Source organism: Cetorhinus maximus, chromosome 17 (genome assembly GCF_964194155.1).
Source record: "Cetorhinus maximus chromosome 17, sCetMax3.hap1.1, whole genome shotgun sequence".
Lineage (NCBI taxonomy): Eukaryota > Metazoa > Chordata > Chondrichthyes > Lamniformes > Cetorhinidae > Cetorhinus > Cetorhinus maximus.
Window position 1 is genome coordinate 38,390,037 of NC_135895.1, and position 27,554 is coordinate 38,417,590.

Below are 27,554 nucleotides of genomic sequence, written 5' to 3' on the forward strand. Positions count from 1 at the left end.
ATATTTGTCTGGGCTCTCAGCCAAAAATATGTAAATGAGGCTTGGCTGAGAGACCAGAAATCCATTAGCCTGTTGAAACGCCTGAGCCCCAGAGAAAATATTGCTTGATCGACAGTTCTGTCTCTGTTCTATGCTGTCAATTTCACAATGTTTATTTACGCAAGGTAAAAAGTTTTCAAGTGCTTGAAGCTTCAGCTATTGAAACTTTAAAGGGTCTGGATGGTTGACACCTTCATTGGGCTGTAGCAAAAAAGAGTTTTTTTTTCCAGAAGTGAAAAGTTATTAATGAATGACTGGGTTTTTTTAAAAACTTGTTTTACACATTCTACTATCACTATAGGGTCCATTGGTTCTTTGCAGTGTATATAGTGGGTGGATGGGCACAGAAGTGCCATTTCTTGGCATGGGGGCATGAGTGCATATGGGTTGCTTGGGGGGGCATAGCTTGGTATGGGAGCATGAGAGGCCATGGGGTTGTTTGGGGGGGCATGCATGAGTTGGCATGGATGGAGCATGAGGAGTGAGTGGGGGGGGTGAGGGGCGAGGGATGGAGGGCCTTTCTGTTTTTATTATAATTGGGGATGAAGGCCCACAGCACTGAGGCAGCCTCTTAAACAGCCCACCTCGGCACCCAGCAGCCCTTGTGGCTGCCTCCAAACTTTATCCTGGGTCGGTTCGACAAACTGCAGCCCCTACCCACCCCCCACAGCACACAATGAAAATCACATCCTTGCGGGCACTTTTCCCCAAGGCAGGCGGATCGAGTTGGGAATTTTCCCAACTCCCACTACCTGCCTCGTGCATGAAAATCCAGCCCTTAGTGCCAGACTTGCCTATTCCAAATGAAATTTTAAAAGAAGCATTTAGCACAAACTGATTTAATGATAGTGGGGAAAAAAACATACACTTGACACTGGTCTGAATGTGGCAATTGTGGATAGACGAGCGAGTGTGTCCCACTAACAGATTGCAGAAGATAAGATCAGAAGACAATCCCGGATGGAATCACAAGTAAAAATTGCTGTTTTAACAAAGGGGTAAAATGCCACTAATTGAACAACATATATGTAGAAAGTGTTCCAGAATAAGTGAAAAAGTCAAACCAAACAAATTAGCACTGAATGTAAAACGGCAGAAAAAACCTGAAATAAACTGAATATAGGAGTAGCGCTTGTAAAAACTCATTGCTACCATTAGCAGAGAAGAAAGGAAAGATTCAGACTCAAAAAAGCTAAATTTCCTCAGCTAAAGAGAATGACTGATCCGTTTTTACTCTCAATTCAGTAAAATTAGAAGCCAGCTCTAAGATTCTTATTCTGCTACAAATAGAGATTAAGGTTTACCATGGGCAGAATCTTCAGCTCGGTGAGCAGGGGCGAGGTCCACTCGCTGAGGCGTAAAGTGACGCGTGGTGACATCGGGCATGCGTCCCGACATCACTGCGGGTCATTCTGATTTTCAGCTCGGCGGGCACGCAGCCGACTTGGGTGCGCGCCCGCCAAACTGTCAAAGGCCTATCAAGGCCAGTTAACTATCAATTAAAACAATAAACTGAGTTGCCCGTCCAACCTTAAGGCTGGTGGACAGGTGAAGAGCCCAGGCGGTCTTTGCATTTTTCATGGAACCTCATCCACAGGTGGAATGAGGTTTCATGAAGGTTTTTAAAGTCTTGTAAAAAATTTTAATAAAATTAATAGACGTGTCCCAGCTCATGTGATAATTTCACATGAGGGGACATATCTTAACATTTCTTTTCCTTTATTAAATTTTTCTGAACTTAGACTAATCTTCCTGAGGCAGCTTTGTGCCTCAGGGAGATTCCTGCGCTCTTTCGCATGCATGTGCGAAAGAGCGCAGGCCCTGACTCAGGCAACCCCCCACCCCCTTATCCGCACAGGGAGTGCTCAGCGCTTCTGGGCGTGCATCGCACTGGGCAGGCCTTAATTGGCCTGCCCACATAAAATGCCAGTGCCCAGCCGATCGCGGCTGGTGATTGGCTGCGCACACGCCCGTGCCCGCTCCCGCCCAACCCTGCCGACGGAGAAAATTCTCCCCCATGCCTGCGTTCACCAGCCAGAAGTTTTTGTTCATTTACATGAAATAAAGAAACAAAGACTTGTGTTTATATAGTGCCTTTCATGGCCTCAAGATGTCCAAAGTACTTCACAGTCAAAAACATACTTTTGAAATGTAGTCACTCTTGTAGTGGATGACATGGAGGATAATCGCAAGCTAAAAACAAGAAAACTCCGCCATAAAAATGAAAAAAATAAATGGAATAAAGTGAGGGCACAACAATGGAAGAAATGTAAGAAATCTTCAAGATGTACCTCTTCAGGTTGATTGAAACTTTAAAATGGTACATACATGGGTTTTCCACCACACTTAGGGTAGTTGAGCAGCAGATATCCAAGGAAACTCACCCCTATTAACTTTACTCTATTATTCATATTTTCTGTTTAACTGAGATCAAAACTAAATTGATAATTTATTGAATCTACCCCTTTTGAAGCTTAACCAATCATACTGATCAAGAACTCTCTTTATTCCAGCCTAAATTAGAACCCATCCCATGCAATCACTCTTTCCAGTTGCATCGTCTTCTGATTTAAACACCTGTCAAAATTTTACCCCATATCCTTTTAAATGGTATATGTATATATATATAACATATATAGATATCCAGGGAAAGGTCACATCTGAGAATGACAGATCACAATAATTCAGGAAATTACAGATTTTATGAGGACACCCTGAGACTTAACAACTCCCAAGATCCTCACTTGAAAATTCATATCAAATTTCTGCGTGTATTGTTTTAGCAACGCTGTTATCCCATTAATCCCCATAATTAATCAAAACAGTAAAAACAATGCCCAGAAGAATTTCAACCGCCGTTGTCACTGATCTCTGCAATTTGGAAGAGAAGCACACATACGGATTTGAGCAGGTCTCTTGTGCCAATGAACCTGAACTGACTGCAGTTCCACTTGCTCATTCACTTAACTGGAGAGAAAGCTGTTTGGAAACAAAACGAAAAGAGTTAAAATTGTGAAGAAGACTAAATGTCCACTATTATTTGACAACCACTCTAGTTTTATGTCCATCACAGCTGGGATCTTTGGCACAATGTGTTTCAGCTTTTGCAATCTCCCTAATGTTTAATTCATTGTCACGTTGCACATTGCAGCAATGGACTTCACAAGCCTTGTTTTGCCAAGTGGGGGAAAGGAAGGCCAATTGAAAGATGAGACTGACTGTTCATCCGCCAACATTTTAGGCTATTACAAAATCAAAATAATGTGGATGCTGGAATTCTGAAATAAAAACAGAAAATGCTGGGAATACTCAGCAGGTCAGGCAGCATCTGTGAAAGAGGAAAAAGTTAACATTTCAGGCTGATGACCATTTTTTCTGAGTAGGTGTTTTTAAGCAAGTACAGAGGCAGGAGAAGGGCACTCTTGGTTTGGCAGGAAAGCACGCACCAAGGCCATTCTTCAAATGCTTTTTTGACTATTGTAATCTGTATTTGTACATTTTAAAGTTTATTGTTAAAAATCTCTAGGCTACAATCTGCTTCACCAGGGCCAGAATTTTCCCTTTGGCGTAGCCGAAACGTAAAATGATGCGCAATGATGACGGGCGTGTGTCCCGAAGTCACCGCGCGACATTCAGATCTTTCATTTGGCGGGTGCACGCCGGAGGCAGCTGCGTGCCTACTGAACTGTCAAAGGCCTGTCAAGGCCATTAATAAACCAATCAAAGCAATTCTTGAAGCTGCCCGTCCAACCTTAAGATTGACGGGCAGGCGAAGAGCCCAAGCGGCCTTCATGTTTTTCAGGAAACCTCATCCACGGGCGGGATGAGGTTTCCTGAAGGTTTTATGAAGTAAACAGATATTTTTTTCATAAACATGTCCCACTGTCACATGAGGGGACATGCCTAAATAATTTTTAGCTTTATTATTTCTGAACTTTTACTATGTACTTAATCTCACCGAGGCATCTCCGTGCCACAGGGAGATTTCTGCACTCTTTCGTGTGCATGTGCGAAAAAGCACAGGCCCTGACTCTCCCTCCTCCCCCCGCCCACACAGTTAGTGCTGAGCACTACCGGGCATGCGTCACAGTGAGCGGGTCTTAATTGGCCCACCCATGTAAAATGGCGGCACGCAGCTGATCGCAGACAGCGATCGTCCCCATGCCCGCCCGCGCCCTCTCCCGACCTGCCCGCCTGACAGGCAGAAAATTCTGCCCCAGGACTCTCGAGTGTAGACCACACAAGAGTTTGCAGGGTCAGGGCACAAGCATCACTATGTGTGCCTGCCTGTACCATGCAATTAAAATCCAGTGTCTGCCTCCAAGGTGAGTCAGTTAATCCAGTAACCATTTCATTGACCTCAGCTAGGACTCCGTTTGGCCTTCTTGTAAGGGATCTGTGATGACTGTATGGAGTAGACTGGTTTCATCAAGAAACAGTTAAACTTTATTACAGAGACATTTTTAGTGCTTGCACTCTTGACCAGATCTCTCATCGGAAAAACCTTGCCCCCCCAGATTGACTGCGCCAAGAGCTCCCTGGTCGGAGCCCCCACAGTTCATCACATGACCAGTGATTGGTAGGAGGGAGTGACTACAAATCCAGTTTCCACATTTCCCCCACACTTCATTTTTTTTATAATTCCTCTCTAGAGGAAAACATTTAACAATCCAACAAACATATATACAATTTCAGGTGATTATAAATCAAGTTCCTGAGGTGCTCTTCTTATATGGCTAGTGTGGCGTAGCTCTACCACTGAAGGTTCCTGAACAGGATCAACAGGATCTGGAGCTGCACTGTGAGACACATCATCGGAACTAGGCACTTCAGGATTTGGCAACTCTTCTGAAACATCTGGAATGTCTGTTCTAGCTCGATCACACCCCTCAGAAGTCAATAGTTCAGCATTAATCACTGGTTGATTAGTTAATTGTTGGAATGTCTCTTTGGCACGGATGTGATCCACGTGCTTATGGACGATTCTATCTCCCACTTGTACTTGGAAAGATAATGGACCAGTCTCTGAAACAATGGCTCCTGGAACCCAGCAGGGTCCACAGCTGAAATTTCACAAGTGTACCGTATCACCTACACTGTACGAGCTTTATGTCATGGTTAAATTTCTGACTACTCTGGTTCTACACTAACTGTCTCTCTAAATTTGGAAACACCAAGGCCAGGGGCAGAATCTTAAGCTCGGCAAGTGGGGCGGGGCCCACTCGCCGAGGCGTAAAGTGACGCGGGGTGATGACAGGCGTGCGTTCCAACTTCACTGTGCATCATTTAGATTTTCAGTTCGGCGGGCAAGCAGCCAAGTCGGCTGCGCCCCCCCCACCCCCCCACCACCGAAGTGTCAAAGGCCTATTAAGGCCTGTTAAAAAGCAATTAAGGCAATCAGCTGAGCTGCCCATCCACCCTTAAGGTTGGCGGGCAGGCGAAGAGCCCAAGCGGCCTTCGCGTTTTTCATAGAACCTCATCCATGGGTGGGATGAGGTTTCATGAATGATTTAAAATTTTCAGAAACATTTTTTAAAAAAATTAATGCACATGTCCCAGCTCATGTGACAGTTTCTTATGAGGGGACATGTCATAAAAATTTTGACAACACTTTATTAGACGGTTTAAACTTAAAACTAATCTCCCTGAGGCATAGAGGTGCCTTAGGGAGATTTTTGTTCTCTTTTGAGCGCATGTGTGAAAGAGCGCAGGCCCCGACTCAGGCAACCCCCCACCCACCCCCCACCCCCCGCCCCGTGCCTGCACAGGGAGCGCTCAGCACTTCCGGGCGCGCGTCAGGCAGGGCGGACTTTAATTGGCCCGCCCACATAAATTGGCGGCGCCCAGCCGATCGGGGATGGCGATTAGCTCCGCGCCCGTCCTCAAACAATCCCCCCCCGAGAAAATTTTCCCTCAGGAATTTCGTTCGTTGGGCAGGCTCAATGGGGGGCGAGTGGGAGTGGCTGTGAAACGGACTGCCGCCCGCGATCGGGGCCCAGACCGCGATTTCATGCTGGCCAGCCAATTAACAGCGAGCCAGCGTGAGTCACGCGCTGCAGCGCTCAGCGCTGCCGGGGTGGGGAAGTTCGCGGGTGCGTGCAGTAAAAGCTCCCTGAGGCACAGAGCTGCCTCATGGAGCTGAAGGTTTTTAAAATAAAAAATAAAGATTTTTAAAAATGTTAAAAACACGTCCCCTCATGACAAGGATACGTGAGAAATTAGTTTGAAAATGCTTTTCTTTTTTTTAAATCACTAATCGGAACCTCACCCTGCCCGTGGATGAGGTTTCACAAAAAAATCCAAAGGCCGCCTGGCTGATTCGCCTGCCCACCGACCGTAAGGTTGGCCAGGCAGCGAAAAATTTATTTTAATTATGGCTTTAACAGCCTTAATCGGCTGTTAATTGTCGGCTGGCGTGCTGTCGACCCCGCACGTGCCCACCGACTGAAATATCGCACGCGTACGTGATGATGTCGGGAGACTTGCCCAACGTCATCGCGCGCCATTTTACGCTCGTTCGGGTCGGGCGCATTTCCGCCTGATGAACGAGGTGTCCTGCCGCAAGTGTAAACGTGCATGCAGACGGCGTTTCATTAATAACTCCAGCGTTGAACCCGTAGTCAAATGTGACGTTGTACCGTAACATAAGAGAAACTGGGAAGGTCGAAATTCCAGAGTGCCTTCCATTAATTTTTTCATACCAGACTTAAAAGTTTGTATTACCCTCTCGGATATAACATTTGATGAGGGATGTCAAGGGGCTGTTTTAATATGTCGGGTTCCATCTGATTTTAGGTGAAATATCTCAGACCAGTCAAGTTTGATCGTCTGTAGCTAATCCTGACCTAAAAGGCTGGGTCACTCTCCCTCCACTATTATTACGGGCAGTTGGGATGTCTGACACTTGTAAGAGACTGAGACAGTGACGATGCCCTTTACTTGAATAGATTTCCCGTGTAGCAGTTGTCCACTCCAAGTTTATTTGGCTGTCTTCCTTCATTAAAGTGCCTGAAAGTGTGCTCTCCTACCACCGTAGTTGAGGCACCAGTATCGACTTCCAATGTCAGTGGCTTCTCATTCACTTGTACTGTCACCGTAATAGGCTCAGTCTTCACAGCAGTCACATTATATAGGGAGTAAACATCAGGGGCAGCAGCTTCAGCCTTTGCTGTACCCATTACTTCTATCATGTCTGTTTGCTGTTTTGCAGACTGCTTCAACTTTGTCCAGCATTGCCTAACCCTGTGACCCTTCTTATGACAGTAATGGCATTCTGCCTCTTTGAATTTACAGGTATCTGCTCCACAGTCACCTCCACATCTATAGCAATTTTGTCTTGAACCCGATGATGAAGCGTTTCTTCATGTTTCTCACAGTGACCATTGAATCGTGCTTTAATTCTGCAGGTCTGGCTTTCGCACCACACTCAGTGGCAGGGAGGCAGTGGTATTGCCACTGGACTGATAATCCAGAGACCCAGGGTAATGCTCTGGGGACCTGGGTTCAAATCCCACCATGGCAGATGATGGAATTTGAATTTGAATTCAATAAAAAGAAAACCTGGAATTAAAAGTCTAATGAGCACCATTAGATTGTCATTAAAAACACATCTGGTTCACTAATATCTTCAGGGAAGGAAATCTGCTGTTCTTACCTGGTCTGGTCTACATGTGACTCCAGGCCAACAGTGGTTGACTTTTACATACCCGCTGAGGAAGGGCAATATATACTGGCCATGCCAGTGATGCCAACATTCCATGAACAAATTTTTTAAAAAAGGTTCCTCCCAACATGAAGTGCGGTGCCACTATCCAGGTGTTGCAAAGCCTGCGAGTCTCTCACAGCACTTTTCATGGTGAGGGAGATTTCTAGGGTTTAAAATCGATATTGACCTCGGCAAGCAATCGGCGCTGAATGGCATTGTCCTTGACTCCACATACCAATCGGCCCTGCAGTGTATGGTTTAAAATGTCTCCAAAGTCGCAGTATACTGCTTTGAGGTTCGCTACATAGGTTGCGATAGACTCTCCCGGGGTCCGAACTCTTGAACTGAAGTTAAAACGCCGCATTATTATCATGGATGGCTTCAGCTGGAAGTGTGTTTTCACTAGTTTCTCTAATTCGCTATATGACTTGGAATTGGGCAAGCTCGGGGCAGTCAGGTTACGGATCAAGTTATATGTTTTACTGCCACACACACTTAAGAGGATCGCTTTCCGCTTTTCTTCACGGTTAGTTCATTTGCTACAATGTAAAATCCGAGGCACTCAACATACTGGCTCCAATCTTCAATATTAGCACCATATGGATTGATTTTTCAATACAGTGGCATGGCTGCTGAGTAATTTTTTAAAAATTCAATTTACTCACAGTAACAGGGCAAGGTGCAGAGTTGAAGTTGATTTTACCCTGTTGCCAAATTTGATGACTCTACGCCGCAGACTGGTTTCGTCAAGAAACAGTTAAACTTTATTACACAGCTATTTTCAGTGCTTGCATGCTTGACCAGATCGCTCATTGGAAAGCCCCACCCCGCAGATTGCCCGCGCTAACAGCTCACTTTTCAGAGGCCCCCACAGTACATTACATGACCTGTGATTAGCAGGAGGGGGTGACTATACATTCAGTTTCCACAGGATCCAATCTAGATATTTTTTTGATATGTGCTTTTTCGAGCAGCTAAATTGCCACTTACACCCATTTGGAGGCTGGTATATCTCATTGCACTAGGTGTACCAACTTCCAGTATCATGCCAGGTCCCAAATGAGCCAGCAAAGTAGTAATTCTTAGCATAAAGAGTTGCCATTCTTGGTTTTTCCCCTTGACAGCATTTGCCTTGTAAGGGTCTGTTCTGCCCCTTACAACTCATACTGAAAAATCCCAAAAACAACAGAATTGTCATTTTCCAGACAGCACCCATCTCCTGTCAGTGCTAGACTAGAAGGGCCAAATGGCCTGTTTTCTGTGCTGTAGTGTTCTATGGTTCTATGGTTCTATGGTGGGAGCCTCTCTGGAGTTTCTGGTTACAAGCATTTTTCTGTGTACATGGTTCCTGGCTATTATAAGATCATTTTATGATATTATTAAAAGGTTCTTAGTTGAGTTTCACTGCTCTTGATTGACTTTGCAGCCTGTGAGTGAAGCAGCTATCTGATATCCATCTATTCCCCTATGGAGTGTCCTCGGTTTAAAATTCATCTGGGTGAAAATGCAGAGTAGGATCCCAATGCATCAGTCACATTCCATATTATACTGCAGAAATCGAAATCAATCAGTCTAAAATTCTAATTCTCAGCATGCAAGGCTCTAGCCAGATTTTATTATTTCCCAGAATAATGTATCACCACACCAGATTTATTGCACTGAAGTATATTCTGAGAATATATTTGCCTTATAACATACAGTGGGCCAGTTTATTAGATTGTGGTTGCGTCCCCCTCCCAAAGTAATACTTGGAGCACTTCTTGTTACCATAAATAAGATAGTTCGCAGAAATGTTTAATACATAAGAGCAACAGATGGTATTTCTTTTAATTTGGATTGTGTGCTAGCAAAATATTTGTAGATTTGTTGATATGTCTTCTGTGAGCTGCTCAAATATTCGCTAGCTTTCTTCTCTGAGACAATGTACAAATGTTGTCTTCTTGCGGATCATTGCTGCATCCTGACTGTCCATCCTTGCAGCGAGCAAGTAGGCCATGAACCCTGAAATCCATTGATCCCTATTAACTTAGGCTTTATTAATAGGGACATTGAGTAAGAGTAGGGAGGTCATGTTGACCTTGTATAAGAAATTAGTTAGGCCTCATCTGAAGTACTGCATCCAGTTCTGGGTGCCATACCTGAGGAAAGATGTGAAGGCATTGGAGAGAGTACAGAGGAGATTCACAAGAATGATTCTAGGGATAAAGAACTGTAGCTATGAGGATAGATTGGAGAGGTTACCTCTTTACCTTGGAGAAAAGAAGGCTGAGAGGAGACTTGATAGAGGTATTCAAGATCCTAAGGGGTATGGACAGAGTAAATATTGAGAAACTGTTCCCACTCAAGAGAACATCACGAACTAGAGGGCACGGATTCAAAATAATTGGCAAAAGATGTAAATGTGATGTGAGGAAAACTTTTTCACCCAGAGGGTGGTTGGAGCCTGGAACAAATTTCCTGAAAGAGTAGTGGAGGCAGGTATGATCGAGATATTCAAAAGGGAGTTGGGTTTCTACCCTGAAAAGAGAGAACGTGCAAGGTAATGGGGATAAGACAGGGGAGTGGGACTAGGTTGAATGTTCTTTCAGAGAGACTCGATGGCCTCCTTCTGCACTGTAAAGATACTCTGATACTGTGATCTGACGGCATAGGTAGATCTCCTGGAGAAGAAAGGAAAGGTGCAGGAATTGGTAAATTTAAACGTTTCTCCATCATCCTCATTATCACTTTGTTGTATATATGTCTCGGAGCTATGCAGAGTTGATACTAGTTTGTATGTGTATAACAGAATTTATTTACAGTGCTTTAAAATGTCTGCTCCGTGTTTACAGTTCCTTCTACAGTTTATTTACTTTTGTCTGCATCCAAACCCTGTCTTAACTAATCAAGCACAGTGAGCGTCAATAGTAAACAGGCTCACATAACCAAACACAGAACAACTGTACACTGCACTCAGTGTACCCAGGATCATAGTGTGGTTTTCATGCTGGATGAGGAACAGTCAACATGTTGTTTGCAATGTGTAAAATTTGGGAAAAGTCCCCGGAACTGAACAAGGAACTCTACATGATGTTCATTAATCTGACCAAGGCCTTTGACACAGTAAACAGTGAAACCCTGCAGTAAATGCTACATCTGTTCATTTCATGATGGCATGATGACCTAGTGTGATGCATAATGGTGCCTTGTCAGACACCTTTCAAGGTGTTGCATACTTGGCATTGAGGGCATGTTCATCAGAGCTCAGCTATGCTGGGTCGGCTATGTGGTTTGCATGGAGGACTCCCACATACCAAAGGCTGGATGAAACAGATGGCTGAGCATGGGAACCCGCATTATAGAACATCCAAAATGTAGATACAAAAACATTCTGAACCTCAGAGCTTGTAAGTTGGGCCCACTACATGGGGCAAAAAACCCTGACAGATTCAAAAAGTAGAAATCTCTGTTATCAAGCAATCTCATATTTCAGGAGAACAGAGTCAGGTCCCTACAGAACAAGCAAGCATGCCACAAAGCCAGTGTCTTCACTCATCCCTCCAACAGTGACTTCATATGTAATATTTGCAATTGGATTTGCAAATAAAAATTTGGCTTGATGTCACATATGAGATGATACTAACCTAGACGGTGAATAATCGGTTTCCTTGTTAAACACTCATCCGTCAAAGCAATGGGAGGATCATTATCATTATCTGCTGTGGTGCCTTTAACTAGACAACATGTGCTTTAATTATGTGGCTGGTTTGGGAAAATTAGAGATTATTTATTAATAAAATACTGTTCTGTATTTGAAAAATTTCTTAATGAATTTGAGTAGTTCTCAGAATGCCAATGCTTTATGTTAGCATAATTTGAGAAATTCCCATCTATGTATTCCTTTTACAGAGAGATATGACACCTTTGTTTAAACAGGCTTCAATAACATTTATACTCAAATAAACAATATAGAACAATAGATCAATTTTTGCAAATCCTGCGCACCCTCTCCCTCCTTCATTTCTTAATTAATAATTTAATTGCCAATTATCTGCTGGAGCTGTATTTGTCAGTGATTAGCTCACAGCACTAAATGTGAATTAATGACAATAATTGCCAAAGTAGATTCGAGCACCACAGAAGAGCTGCTTTCCACTCACTCAATACTAGTACATGTAACAATCCCACCCTTTATATCAAATTGAAAACATCCTGTTCCCAGAGTAAGCTGACAAGGAAATGGGTATATTATGGCTTTAAACCATCACATGCTGCTAGAGTGCTTTGTAAAGACATTTCCAAATTACAACTGTGGTGTCTTGTGGTATAAAAACTAGCACTTCATCTGCATCTAGTTGGCTTATCTTTTTTCCAAACTCCAAGATAAATGAAATCCATGAAGAGATTTTCTCTGCTCACTTTGTATAACAAAATCCTAAAGCCAGTTATAAACAAATTATAATTTTGCTACACACACAGCAGAGAGAGCTGTTAGTTCAAGCCAGGCTTTGCCTTGTGTTCTGCGATGCCTTGTCCCAACTTTATGTAGTGGTTTCTAGACTTGATAGTCTTGCATTGCTAACTAAAGTGATGCATGTACCTGTTTCAGGGAGTTAAAATATTGAGATCATACGTAATTGGAGCAAACATAGGCAGGATTTCCCTACAGGTTTCTGAATCCTGCTATCTGGCCGTGGGAAACGGTCATTTACCTGTGATTCTCCCCCAATTAGCCAATTAGTGCCCAAGGTAAGGGTTTACTGTCCAATAAAGATCATAAGAAATAGGAACAGGGGTAGGCCATTCAGCACATGGAGCCTGCACCGCCATTTAATAAGATCAGGGCTGATCTGACTGTGGCTCTAACTTCAATCTCCTGCCTGCCCCTCATAAACTTTAATTCCCTTGTTAATCAAAAATCTGTCTAACTCAGCCTTAAATATATTCAATGACTCAGCCTCCACTGCTCTTGGGGTAGAGAATTCCAAATACTAATGACCCTCTGAGAGAAGAAGTTCCTTTTCATCTTGTCTTAAATGGAAGACCCCTTATTTTTAAACTGTGCCCCCTAGTTCTAGATTCCCCCACAATGGGAATCATCCTCCCAGCATCTACCATTTCAAGCCCTGTCAGAACCTTATATGTTTCAATAAGATCACCTCTCATTTTTCTAAACTCCAATGAGTATAGGCCAAAACTGCACAACCTTTCCTCATAAGGCAACCCCTTCATCCCAGGCATTAACCTTGTCAACCTTCCCTGAACTGCTTCCAAAGCAAGTACGTCCCTCCTTAAGTAAGGAGACCAAACTGCACACAGTACTCTAGGTGCGGTCTCACCAATGCCCTGTACAACTATAGCAAGGCTTGCTTATTTTATACTCCACCCCCTCTGCAATAAAGGCTGAAATTTCATTTGCCTTCCAAATTACTTGCTGAACCTGCATGATAATATTTTACATTTAACAAGGACGCGCAGGTCCCTCTGTACTGCAGCATTCTTTAGTCTCTCTCCATTTAAATAATAATCTGTTTTTCTATTCTTTCTGCGAAGGTGGACAGCCTCACATTTTCCCACATTATACCCCATCTGTCAATTTTTGCCCACTCACATAGCCTATATCCCTTTGAAGACACTTTGCATCCTCCTCACAATTCGACTTTTTACCTATTTTTGTAGTGTCAGCAAATTTGGCTACAATACAGTCTGTCCCTTCATCCAAGTCATTGGATAGTGGGTGGACTCTTGATGTTGGAGGGTCAATAGGAGGCCCTTCAGGTGGAAGCAGCAGCAAGAATGCAGGTAAGCGAGAGAGGGGGAGCACAATAATGGAGATGCCCTCTCTCTGATTTTTTTCAAATGTAAAATAAAAACGTCTTTGCAGCTGGCTGCCACTGTTGCAGGGGTTGGGGGCAGCAACCCCTCCTCAGGGTACCCTTCAGCTGCTGAACCAAGTCAGAGAGGGTAGGCCTCTAAGCCTGCCTGGTCTCCCCATCTGCCACCATAAGGCCACCTCCAGGCAACTGGGCTGTCCCTGGCTTGCTATGAAGACCTGAAGGTCGATTGGAAAATACATGGCCTGCAACAATAGGCCTTAATAGGCCTTTAAGTGGGTCAATTACCAACCTACTGCTTGTAAAAAGAAAAGCCAGTAAAATTCAGAAATGAAGGGTACCAGTAAAACTTGTCCGAGCTGGTCTTGTATAACCTTAAAATGGAACTCCAGTATTACTGGTGCCATTGTTACTGATTTTTACTGGGATTTTAAAACATTGAACTGATTTTTCCTTCTGCCTGCAACCCCCGCCCCCCCCCCTCCCCGGCCTCCCACCTCATCAGTGGCCAACAGTTCTTTTTTGTGCCTGCCTGCCTCTGTGCTCACCCAAGCAAGGCCTTAATAATCCTGTTGCTCCTCTCAACTTGTTAAATTCATCAATACTCACACAATTGTCTGCTTTAATTAAGAACATGGCAGTCATATGCAGCCACCAATTCACTAATAATATATGGAAATATTTATATTCACTATCTGTACACTTTTAAATGTAAATCAATAAAACTTAGTTCATGCATGCATTTGTCATAAATTTGCCATAAAGAACCTAAAGCTGCACTAAAACACAAATATTCATTCCCATGAACTCCGTACATTGATTTATTACATTTGTATCCAAATACATGTGAACAAGGAACAAATCCAAAATTCTATGAATCCCTAAATAATACACAGTTCCTAGCAAACAACTTTTACACTGATCAGCATATTTTTTTCAACAACATGGCTAGTATTTTTGGCAGGGAAAGGCAGCCAATTGTGCAGAGAGGAACCTGAGGTGAGCATCCTTTTTGTTTCACAGCTGGACCAGGCATTTCACTAGATTAATTCTTTACAACATCATTATCAGTCATTATGTCCAGCAACTGGGAGTGGCGGTTATTCTTTGCAATTAATATAATGACATCTTGTTACATTGGATTTCCACCTATTTTGCTCCTGTTTTGATCTTCTATTCAGGATCTAAGCTTGTGGAGGAGTCATCTGCATTTTATGGGTAGATGCATCTGAATAAGTATGCGATGTGAATATGGTTGTAGAGGCCAGTCATCATTGTCCAAACATCACTGCAAGAATTCCTGAAGGAATCATCCTTAGCCCAACCATCTAATATGGTTAATGAACCATGTTGATTCATTAATAACCTTCCCTCCAATATTTGCTGACAATTCCAAGCACCCAGTTCCATTTACAACACCTCCAACAAGGATGCCTCCAATAAGGATGCAAACCATGAACGCTACATCAGGACATGAATAACATCCAAAAAGCAGGTGACATTCCCACCATGTATGCACCAGCTAATGGCCATTTTGAACAAGTATAAGCCAAGTCACCTAAACGTAACCTCCATGATTGTATGTATGTTCCCCACCATCAGCATCTTGGAGGTGACCAGATGTTAACTGAACCAACCTTGTGAACAGTGCAGGTACAGGAGGAGGGCAGAGGATGGGTCCCCTCTGATGAGTGGCTCACTTTCTAACTCTTTAAAACATTTTTACAATCTATAAGGTTTAATGTAAGAGTGTGATGGAATGCTCTCATGGAAGACACAACATGCAAAAAAACAGTCCTCTGGGACTGTGGGGCTGTTGGCTATAAAAAGAACCAAATGGGTTTTTTTTTGCCCTTACATTATTGTAAAGTGGACTTCAGCAACACAACATCTGGTACAGTTCAGTTCACTTGCTAAGCATAATTCAAAAGTGGGCTGAAATCAGAACCATTTCAAATGCCACTGGGAATGCAGCATTCACCACCTGCACAATTGCAAAAGGATTACCAACCCAAATGTCATAGATTTGGTATTGGTAACATTTGATAGCTAATTTGACCTATGTTTCTAAGTAAAGTTCAGCATGATAGTATCCTTAGTGTCCTCAAATGTCTAATTCCTGTCTGGGAAAGGACGCAAAAGAAGTCTGAGAATTACAATGACATATATTCTGTTGACTCACCCTTGTGCAAACCTTCAACGACAGATTTTAAATCATCTGTAAAAACAGCAGCACTTAAACAAAGCAATAATTTTTCTTGTCCATGAGGTCATTTAATTTTCTTTTAGTGGAAACAGGCTGACTTTAAATCTTCCTTTTAAAGCTCCCAGTTTCCACACTAAAGTAGGACAAAGGCTATATTTTCCCAAGCTATGTCAAAAATGTACTGATCTTGCAAGTTAAAACAGTTTTGGCTGTGAAATAAAAATTCTGAGCTAACATTGTTATTTGGTTTGTGTCAACAAACAGGACTGATGCGTGTGCCGGGGAAGAGTGATTGTAAGGTGCTTTAATGTTGATTGGTGTCAATTCAACTTCAAGGAAACTCCACTTGCCTCCTTCCCAATGAGTATAATCGCTAGGTGGTCATTAGGTAACTGATCTGCGTAGACCCTTGGAATGGAAACACCAAGGGCAGAATTTTGCCTTCATCGGTCTGGCTCGGTGGGGACAAGCGGGAGCAGTCTGGAAGCCGACCACCGCCCGCGATCGGGTCCCGACCACGATTAAGGCCTGCCCATGTGAACGGCGGCTGCTGAAAGTCCGAGCAGGTGGGAGCGGGGGCGGGGGCCTGTTATCTGCTGGGTCCAATGGTGACCCGGTGGCCGGTTCAAAAATGGCGCAGGCAGCCCCAGGGAGGCTGCTCGCGTCAGAGTTACAGCAGCGACATGGCTGCAAACGAGGATGCAGAGACCAGCCTGAGGTCGGCTGGGCACTCAGCCACCCCACCCGTTTTTCCGATGAGTGGCTGCCACAAGGGGCACCCTTGTCTCCAGAGATGGTAGGAGGCCACCGCATCTCACAAAGTGGGCACGGGAGGAGGTGGCAGCCTGGGTGAGCAGCCACGACATAGTGCGGCGCACCTGGGCACAGTGCCAGAAGCGTTTCAATGACCTGCTGCACATGGGAAGGGTGAGTACCGTGTTGGCATGGGTCAGTGTATTGAATTGTTTTGGGCTGGCCATCCCCCGGTGGAGATCAGGGGTGTTAGAGTCTGAGTGCCAACTGTCAATCATGCTGGTGCTGGCCAAGGGGGTGAGCCCTGGCTGCTTTGACTGAGTGCCTTGTGCCTCGAGGGCCATGACTTGGACCTGCCCTCCGAGGTGCTCCTCAGCTGGGGTTGGCCAGGCTGCAATGGTGCTGCAGGTAGAGAGTGGACAAATGAATGCTCCTCTGTCCTTTCAGGAGAAGATATCCCATAACAATATTAAGAGGTTCTGGACTGGCAGAGGAACCCCGCACCTCCTCATCCTCTCCCAATACGAGCAGGAAGCCTTAGAGCTCGCGAGGTGCAATGCACCTTGGTCAACCGGCCGCAGTGAGGCTGGGGTGTCAGACAAAGGTAAGAATGCAGTGCACTGAGGTGAGAGTTTCAGATGCTACAAACAGCCTTGTGCAGTCTCATCATTGATGGGAGTCTCCAGATTGGATTCATACTTGCTTACAGTGCACGCAGAGGCAGAGAGTGCCCAGAGCGCCGACAGTCGGAGGACTGCTCTAGACCAGGTCGATGCTCAATCGAAGGTTGAAAAAGGGCCTCTGGAGTTGTCCATTAGGCAGCAGATGCTGGATATCCAGCAAGGTGTGCAGGAGGATCTGGTGGAGATCCAAGAGGGTATGCATGCCATGGTTTCCGTTGTGGAGGAGGCCCTGCAGAGAGTGAACACTTCATTGACCCTCATGGCCAAGCGCAATGCCTCCTCCATTGAGAGAGTGATGACTCTCATTGAGAGGCTGCTCTAGGAATAGAATCAGGGGTTCCTGGTGTTGTGGCTTGGACCTGCAAGCTCTCACACAGGCACTAACCTCAGGTAGTCAGTGTCAGTGTGTGGGATGGATGAGGCACCCAATATCCCAACTAGGTGCCCATCCATCAATGGTGAGCAGGAAGGTCCACAGTGAGATCTCGTTGGCGCACGATCTGCTTGTAGTCTCTGCGGGCTCCTCTCAGGGTGCTCGGGATGACGGCAGCAGTTCCTGTGCCTCTGCCAGTGACCGTGGTATCTGATGAGTTTGCGGCGACTGGGGAGATGCCAGCTGTGCCACTGGCTGCTCAATTCCAGGCAGGTCCAGCACAGGCTCCACTGGCCAGAGGGCAACCGCCAAGGTCATCAAGGCTAACAGGACCGCAGAGTCAGCAGGATGTCTCCAATGCTGGTGCCAGAGAGGGGGTAGCACCTAGACGTAGCACCTGTAAACGTAGGTTTAAAGAACCTTAAGCACAAGGGGGCCTGGTCATGGGTGATCTTTTGTTCCCCCATTTTGTTTTCCTTTATTTAATGGTGTGTCCACCAACACTGGGTATTGTTGTGTTCAATACTATGCGAGTTCCAACATTAAATTACATTTGCTCTCGTGTTATTGGCCTGAGTATGCTTCATTTGTTTTGTAGGTGCAGGGTAGGCCACTATGTAATGCTGGACATGGGTGGCTTGAAACTTTATTGCACAAGCACCAAGTGTATCTTGGGTGCCAAGGAAAGGGTCATTTCTGCTATCCAAGATGCAGGTGGCGGCCCTGGCATGAGGTGGTAGTTCTTCAGCCTAGCTGAAGGAACGTTGGATCAAAGCATCCCTGCCTCCCTGAAGGTTACCGAGGTCTGGCTCCACACACTTCGTGTTCTCCTCATCATGTTCCTCTTCTGACTCACTGCTGGACTCATCATCTGTGACTTGTGCAGCTGTGTCAACATCCACTTCCTCCAGTGGCTCCTCCCTTGCCAGTGCCAGATTGTGGAGAGCGCAGCCTATAATCACTATCAGTGACACCCGCTCTGGAGGGTATTATAGTGCGCTCCCGAATGGTCCTGGCATCAGAAGCACATCTTGAGAAGACTGATGGTTCTCTCTACCACCGCCCTTGTGGAGGCATGGCTCCTGTTGTACCGCTGCTTGGCCTCTGTTCTTGGGTGGCAGAGAGGCGTCATGAGCCACCATTTCAAGGGATAACCCTTGTCACCCAGCAGCCATACAGCCAGTCGGGCTGGAGCACTGAAGAGCCTCGGCACCTGGGAGTGCCTCAGGATGTAAGCGTCATGGGAGCTGCCACAGTACCTTGCACAGACTTGTAGAATCAGCATCTTGTAATTATACACTATCTGCATGTTCATGGAGTGTAATCCCTTCCTGTTGACAAAGACACCCGGCTGACCCGCTGGCGCCTTAATGGCCACATGTGTGCAGTTGATTGCACACTGGACGCTGGGGAACCCAGAAATCGCTGCAAAGCCTCTGGCTCACTCAGCCTGGCTGGCCTCGTCCGCATGGAAATGAATAAATGCCATTACCCGCCTGAACAGAGCTTCTGTCACCAGCTTGACACGACTGTGGACAGCTGATTGGGAGACTCCACAAAGATCCCCCACTGAACCCTGGAAAGAGCCGGAGGCATAGAAGTTGAGGGCCACTGTGACTTTCAGCGCCACTGGCATGGGGTGCCCACCTACACAGTCAGAGCTGATCTCAGGCCCAATCATTTGACAAATAGAGGTCATGATCTCCCTGGAGAGATGGAGCCTCCTTCAGCATTGCATGTCGGACATATTGAGGTAGCTGCATTGCTGCCTGTAAACACTGGCAGCAGGATAGTAGCATCTTTTACGGCCCCTTCCGCCTTGGACTGCCTGTTGGCCCTGTGCCCCTTATATCTACGCCTCTCCTCCCACAGGTCGCTTCCCTGGAAGCTGGATTGGGGCACCTGGCCTCCTCTCCCTTCTGCTCCTCTCTTCCTCCTCAGAGGAGGTGCCTCCAGAGGAGGCAACAATCCCCAATACCAGGGTAAAGGAAGGCTGTCGAATACCTAATACGGTGTGAATTCTCTGGGGGCCTGGAAAACAACACTGAGTCCTGAAATGACGTGTGGAAATGCTAAGAATGAAACCCCGATCAGAGATGAAGCTGACAAGTACCAATAAGCAACCAGCAGTAAACTATCTCCAAAACTCCACACTACTCACAATAGCAATGCTACTGGCCCTTCTTCTCCCGCCTGTGGGTGGGATTTTGCCCACCTGCCTGTTTTGTCCATGCGATGAGTGAAAAATTGCACAGGCAACATTAAATTGCTATCAGTTGGGTTGTCAAGGGCATTAACTGGCCTCTTAATTAATGGCAGGCATGGCTCTGATTCCCGCATGCACCCCACCGAGCGAAATATCATGCAAGTGCGTGATGACGTAGGGGCGTTCATCCGACATCATCGCGCGTCATTTTGCGTTCGTTCAAGTTGGGCATGAGCCCGCCCAATGGCCAAAACATTCTGCCCCAAGTGTTACTATGTGCTGAGATTTTATCTGTTTTCGGTGTTACAAAGAATGGGTCTGGCCAGTTCACCACAGACACTCCAACCAGTTGGGCTGTGCCATTCCATCTGTTCATAGTGGAGAAGTTTGTGCAGAAAAACACCTTTGACCACAAGTCCATTATGTAGGGATCCACACATATCATTCTCAAGGACCTACAGGAAAAGGAGATGATGGCTCCTGGTGGATGATTCCCTGAGCAGACTGTCAAAGTCATTTGGCAGAATGCCTTATTGCCAGGACTTTCAAACACCAAGATGTTGCATGGCTGGTGGTGGGAAAGGCCCTCCCCATCAGATCCTTCCTGCCCATCAAGAGTCTCACCTTCTCTGCACATTGCCCTCGAGGCAGCTGCAGTGGGTAAAAAAAGGTTGCCCACTTCCTTTTGGAATATGCCTTTGCAAAGAAAATGCAAAGAGATGCAGTGGTTTTTGCTCATCCCAAGAAGCTCTGTGATGCAGAACTCAGTGCTACATGGGTTGTTCCCAGGTTTGCACTCCAATACAGCTATCAACTGTTCCTGGAAGACCACTAGCTCATTGAAAGATACTCTTTGGTCTGCTTGAAACTTGTTGATCTTCCAGTGCAAAGAGTTGTCCCCCACTTAGTGTTCAAATTCTAAGGTCTTGGACTATGAGCTGAAGGACACACTAAAGCTTGGGGCAGCTGCTTCAAAGGCTCATCAGGTTAGGACACTATCTAAGGTCCACCTACCTTGTATACCATGGGGCTGGAAACTGTAAAACCCCTTGGGTGGTATATTTGTCAAGTAATGTATATTGTAAATATTACATGTAAGTTGCAATGGCATTGAGACACCTCAGAGTGCTGCATGCTGTATGGAAAGACATTGAACTGTTTTACACTTTTGTCCAATCTGAACTGTTATGGAATATAATTTTACAAATTTTTATGAATAAAGCATACGTTTGGAAAAAAAATTAATATGTAACTGATAAGCAGCAGGTATCAGGAAAAAGACATTCTTGCATTGATATAGCTTTTTTCACAATCACTTGTTGTCTCAAAGTGCTTTGCAGCCAATGACGTACTATTGAAGTATACTCTCTGTTGTAATATAGAAAATGCAGCAGCTAATTTGCACAAAACAAACTCCCACAAATAACAATATAATAATCTGTTTTTCATGATGTTGATTGAGGAATAAATATGGGCCAGGAGAGTGTGGATAACATCCCTGGTCTTCTTCAAAATAGCGCCATGGGATCTTTTACATCCACCCAAACAAGCAATTTAACATCTCATCCTCAAAGGAGCAGTTTAATTCGCCAGAAAATAGGTGAGTGTATTGCAACAATCCTCCTCAACGTAGCACAGACATTTTTTACAGGAGTTGGACATATAGGGTAGAGTGGAACTCAATTTTGGCATGCCCTAGGCTGTAGGGTGAATATAGGTGCAGAAAATTATAGTGTCTTCATGCGACTTAATGTAAAACTGAGGGTGATGAAGGGAATCCGGCTTTTCTGGTACATCTGCAGATAACTGTCATGGTAAAAGCACTGAACAAGAGTATCGTCGTTTAGAACTTGCCTTCCTGAGTGCATACTTCATTGTGCAGACATCTCTTCCTATTTCTGGTTGGGTTCCTCTTCTGTCGCTGGTTGAGTCTGCCTTTCTTCTTCTACCTGATCAATATCAATGCCTCTTTACATGGTGATGTTATGTTAGGCGTAGCAGGTCACAATAATCTTGGATACTTTACCAGGGCTGTAGTCCCTTGATTGGTCATGGCTTTTGAACCTTTGCTTTAAAATCCCAATGGGTTTACTCCATTAGGACTGGGGTGACTGTATTCCACACCATGACCAGGAATTTTATTGAAGCTTTACCCTATCCGCTGCCATACTTTCATCAGAAAGGCAGTAAAAAGCTTGATGAGACATGTCATCAAAGCTATTGCTGCACTATTGATGAAGTTATAGCAACGTCACAGCAGTATATCTGAGTAAATTCAGGGCCCAAGTCTCCTTTCGATTCTTGTTTGTGTGTTTCTCAAAGTAGTCATAAATCACGGCTCTAGACTTGGTCCTCAGCAATCATTCATTCATCTTCTGACCTTTAAGTTGATGGTACAATCATCAATTAACTTAAAATAACAAAGTCATGACAGTGAACAGGATAGTGGGCATTAATATGCCTGCCCCCGTAGAAATGTCTAGGTCTAGATTCCCCCATGAGGGGAAACATCCTCTCAGCATCTACCCTGTTAAAGCAGCTCAGAAGATCAGCTTTCATTCTTCTAAACTCCAATGAGCATAGGACCAACCTGCTCAAGTTATTCTCATAAGAAGCCCCGTCATCACATGTATTAGCCTGATAAACTTTCTCTAAACTGCTTCCAGTGCAAGTATATCCCTTCTTAAATAAGGGGACCAAAATTTACACAGTAGGTGTGGCCTCACCAATGCCCTGTAGAGTTTTAGCAATACTTCCCTACTTTTATATTCCATTCCCCTTGCAATGAAGGCCTTCCTAACTACTTGCTGTACCTGCATGCTAATTTTTTATGATTCATGTACAAGGACATGCAGATCCCTCTTTAGCGCAGCATTCTTCAGTCTCTCTTCATTTAAATAATATTCTGCTTTTCTATTCTTCCTGTCAAAGTGGACAACCTCACATTTTCTCTCATTATACTCCATCAGCCAAATTTTTGCCACCCACTAAATCTTTCTATATGCCTTTTCAGGCTTTGTATCCTCCTCATTACCTGCTTTCCTACCTATCTTTGTATCATCAGCCAATTTGCCTACAATACAGTCAGTCCTTTCGTCCAAGTCATTAATATAGATCGTAAATAGTTAAGGCCCCTGCACTGATCACTGTGCCACATGTTCCACTAGTTACAATTTGCCAGTCTGAAAGTAACCCATTTACCCACTTTCTCTGTTTCCTGTTAGTTAGCCAATCTTCTATCCGTGCTAATATATCACCCCCAACACTACAAGCTCTAAAGCTGTGCAGTGACCTTTTATGCCTCAGCTCTGAAGAAGGATCATATGCACTCAAAACGTGAACTCTGTTTCTCTCTCTACAGATGCTGCCAGATCTGCTGAGTTTTTCCAGCATTTTCTGTTTTTATTTCAAATTTCCAGCATCTGTGGTTTTTTGATTTTCTTAACCTTTTTATCTAATGCCTGTTTTAGGTCCCCTCTGAAAATATGGATATTGCAGAGCAGGAGCCTGGGTAGCTTCTATCAGGATTCTTAAATGGCCAAGGTAAGCTTATGAAAACCAAAACCATTTCTGTGAGGCAGAAGGAGGTCCCACTGGTTCCAAAGTATTCACGATCATCCCTTCCCCCCACCATCAGTTGCCATTCCACCCGATTCCTACACTAGAGCTGAAATTCATCAGTGTAAAATGAGGGACCTGTGTGTGGAGTCAGATATTATCAAAATAGCCTCATTAGGTTCGGTGCCAAAACCTGTTCAATTTACCAAACCTCTGTGAACCAGTGCATACCATTACCTGTCCAATAGCTAGATAAAAGTTGCATGAGTCAAAGAGAAACCTGCCTTACTGTACATATTACTGAATATAATGTGGCTTCACACGGTTTTATTAAAGTCAGAAAATGGTAAAATAAATCAGACCACAGCTTATGCTGCTAAACAAAGTTATATTAACAATAAAAATGTAAGAAAATAGTAGCAACAATATGTGGTAGACTTACAGTAATTGCTGACTTCATTATTTCTACTGTAAATGTAAAAAAAAATTGCATTTCCTTTATTAATGCTAAATGTGAACAGGACCTAAAGCACGGTCCTTTACAAGAGAATTCTGCTGCCAACTTTCCATTGAGTTCTCTGCCCATCACTCTCCCTGATGTCTCCAAATGGACTGCTGTATTCTGGCTCACCATGAATGTGGACTTCTTGGCACCCTTTTACTGCCTGGAAACAGCACACACAATTAAATTTCTAGGCCTACACATTCTAACGAGGTGGTTGGTTAGCTCAGTTGGTTAGATGGCTAACATGTGATTCAGGATAATGCCAACAGTGTGGATTCAATTCTTGTTCTAGCTGACGTAGACTTGGGCCGTGCCTTTTTGCTTGCCCCATGCTTATTTTGGAGTGGTGCCCCTCAAGCTATATAACCAGTTGTCTCTCTCAAATAGAGAGATATTCCACGGTCCTTAGTGGACTATTGCTAATTACCTACCTACCTAAATTCTAAAGACGTTTTCAGAAAGAAAAAAAATAAGTAGCATTCTCTCAGTCTGGATTTATAACTTAGTTCTCGTCACCAAAACTCAAGCTGATTTCTATTAAAATGTCAAATCACTGTGTACCTTTCTTATCAAACTGAGGGCTATGAGAAATAAATGTATTAATTACCATATTTAAGATTAAGAGCCTGTTGGAGTTCTCCAAACTATTAAGAACAGAATGTTGACTATTGCTTGCATGAGTAGGGATGTTGAAAACTGAGATGCTGCCACCAAGGTATTCATGCAATGATTTGATTTGTTCATTAAGTTCATTTTCTTGACAATTTTTAATAAACACGTGAAGTCTATTTTCAAAGGAAGCTAGTGACATTTATAGCCAAGCAATCAAAATTGCAACTGTTGTTTTAACTCTGATTATTATTTCATGTTTGTAAATCCTAATCTATCTGACAGCCAAGTTTTGCCTCTCTTAAGTCCAACAATATTTATTTTACAAACCATGTAAATGGTTACAGACTAACTGCTTCTAACTATTCTTCCCAGCACAGCACCTGTGTACTTCAACAAAAAGTCTGATGAGGGTCAGTTAAGCTCTGGAAAATTGAGTTATTTAGCTGTCAAACCTTGGGTTCCATAACATTTTTATTTTGTCTTTAGTGTATAGTTAAAGGAGCTTCCTCATCAGGATTTTTGTAATAGCTGAATATAAAAAGTGAAGGACTTTAAAAGGATTGATACTTTGTAATATACAGTACAAGAATAGCAGACATGTTTTGCCAAAGGGGGTAAAAGTGGAGCTTGGATGAAATGTCAGTGGAATTTTTAATAAATTAAAAATGGCACAGCAAGAAACACAAGCCTCTAAAGAACAGGAAAATAAAATTGCAGCAGTTATCTTATCCCTTGCGTTGCATTTGTGTTTTCATCATTTCCACATTAGTGGCAGTACATTGAGCATTTTGGACTGACATCAAATGAACATAATTTTAAGCGGTATCTTATTGGCCCCTGTTGGTTCATGCTACATAATTGTGGTACATTGTGAAATGGACCACAGTAAATGTTGTGCGATTCACATTTGTGCAATCTGTAAGGAATCCTGTTGATGAAAGTTATGAAAGGATTATATTTGTACACCACGCTGAATGAATAATCACAAGCTTCTTAACCACTTCCATAATTGTTTCTGTAAAATCGCGTTTCAATAAAATTGACTAGATCAATATATGGGAAATAAATTCTGCGCATGTTGCGTTTGCTTAAATATTTAGTGATGACTTTAGCTGAAGTTTTCACTCAATGGGCGGAATCATCAGTGCCCGCTGGCATCGGACGTATTCGCCACAATATGGCGAGAAGGCCAAAATTCGGTTTCACGACATCGTGAAACCAGCTTCCGATCATCCACTTGCCCCTTCGATGGCGGGCCGTGCTTCCCACCATTGGACGCTGGGAACCTCATTATAATACATGATACAGCATATCATTATAAGGCTAGCCCGCCAGTCTCATCAGTACCCCCGCTGGATCGTATGCCCAATCACATCAACGTGTTTCCAACAGCATATGGCGGGCTGCTCTTTGAGGGGAACTCAGAGTGAGTGCACAATAACATTGCAGAGCATTCACGAAGGTCGCCTGTTGGACTTCAAGGTTGAGGCGCGTTGGCGGGGGTGCAAAGGCTGCCCTGCTGTTGAGGTGACTTTGGTGGGGGGGCGGGTGGGTAAGGCTACCCTGCAGTTGAAGGCAGTGCACAAGCACATGTGGAGTTGTGGGGGGGAGGTGACAGTGAGTGAGGGAAGCGGCCATGCATTAAGCGCTATTTATAAAAAGTGACCATTTCTCTGCAGCTGAGACAGTTCAGGCGCAGCCACATTGATTTGATTGGAGTCGGGCCTCTAGCTTCTCTGCCCACTCAAGCAACGTAGAGGTATCAAAATGCCACCAAGTGCTCCAGAGCTTTTTACCCCTCGGGCACCGACTGCAAAGTAATGAGTGTTTTAGTGGACTGCAGAACAGTTGGACAACTGGGCACGTTGTACAATCTCCTTCCTAAAACTAGCCTTGGAGCAGTCACAGGTGGAGCTGTTCACAGCCCCTTGCAATGTTTGTTTTGGACCAGCCTCCCCCATGGTTCAAGCTAACAGCGCAGCCTTGCAGCACGGGTTAGGAGAATGCCTGCACCTGAGCTGAGAGCACAGCATGCAGTCCAATGGGCAAAGCTGCTGCCAATCGGTCAGGTGGAGTGGGGTGGAGGTGGGTGTGGTTTCAGGCAGCCATGCAGCGCTTTAAACTCTGGCCATCCAAGTGGTGGCCAGCATTCTCCAGGATGCATTAAGGGGCCTTCAGACATAACCAAGACAGGTTCTTAGTGCTAACCCACGCATCTCTCTCTTTCATCCTGCAGGAGGAGTACATCAGGATCATGGAGCCTGATGAACTAGCTGTATGCCTCGTGTTGTATAGAGAGTAAAGACGGTGGAGAAGAGAGCAACAGAGGTGCCTGGCTGTGCACTGTGCAGAGGGAGGAGCAGCGCCCTCTACATGAACGGGTGGCTGGGGCTCCCACTCGCTGCTGAAAGGCCACAGTGAGCTGTCGCCGGTCAGTGCCTAGGTAGACTCAGGGTCCATAGATGCTGCCTTTCATTCCTGCAGGTGACCGAGAATCAGTGTCGCCTAAGACTAGGCATGTCTAGGGAACTGGTTGGTCACACCTGCCACCTGCTACAGGATTTGGCGCCATGCGGACATGGAGGGCATCCACTCCCAGTGGTCTTGAAAGTGTCAGCGGCGCTCAGTTTCTATACCAGTGGCTCCTTTCAGGGCTCCACAGGTGACCTCTGTGGGATACCACAAGCCTCCACCCACAAATACATCCACGAGGTCACAGATGCCATCTTCGCGAAGGTACACAACTTTGTGCATTTTGCCCGGGACCAGGAGAGCCAGGATGCAAGAGCACTGGGATTTGCCCAGGTCTTGTGTTTTCCAGAAATGCAGAGTTCCATTGACTGCACTCACATAGTGCTCAGATCTCCATCGCAACACGCGGTCAAATACGTCAACCGCAGTTGAGGAGGACGTTGTTCGGTGATTAGGGTGAGAAGGTCCTCTAATGCGATGATAACAGCAATGAGGCCCCTGCACTGGCCTGATGAGGCAGGCATCCCTCATGGCTGCTAGATTTATGGAGGATGATGATGACATGCAGTGAGGAGACACCATAAGATCCTCACATTGCATCTATGAACGTTTGACTCCAGTCTAGCTTA

General features: G+C 44.7%; 1 long non-coding RNA gene across 1 annotated transcript in view; it reads right to left on the reverse strand.

The window, feature by feature from the left end:
- The window catches only part of LOC144692753 (uncharacterized), a 103,668-nt gene extending 87,762 nt beyond the window's left edge, over positions 1-15,906 (reverse strand). Inside the window, exon 1 of the long non-coding RNA XR_013579384.1 lies at positions 15,740-15,906. This is a non-coding gene — a long non-coding RNA (uncharacterized LOC144692753). The remainder of the gene's footprint in view (positions 1-15,739) is intronic.
- Between the last annotated feature and the right edge of the window lie 11,648 nt (positions 15,907-27,554).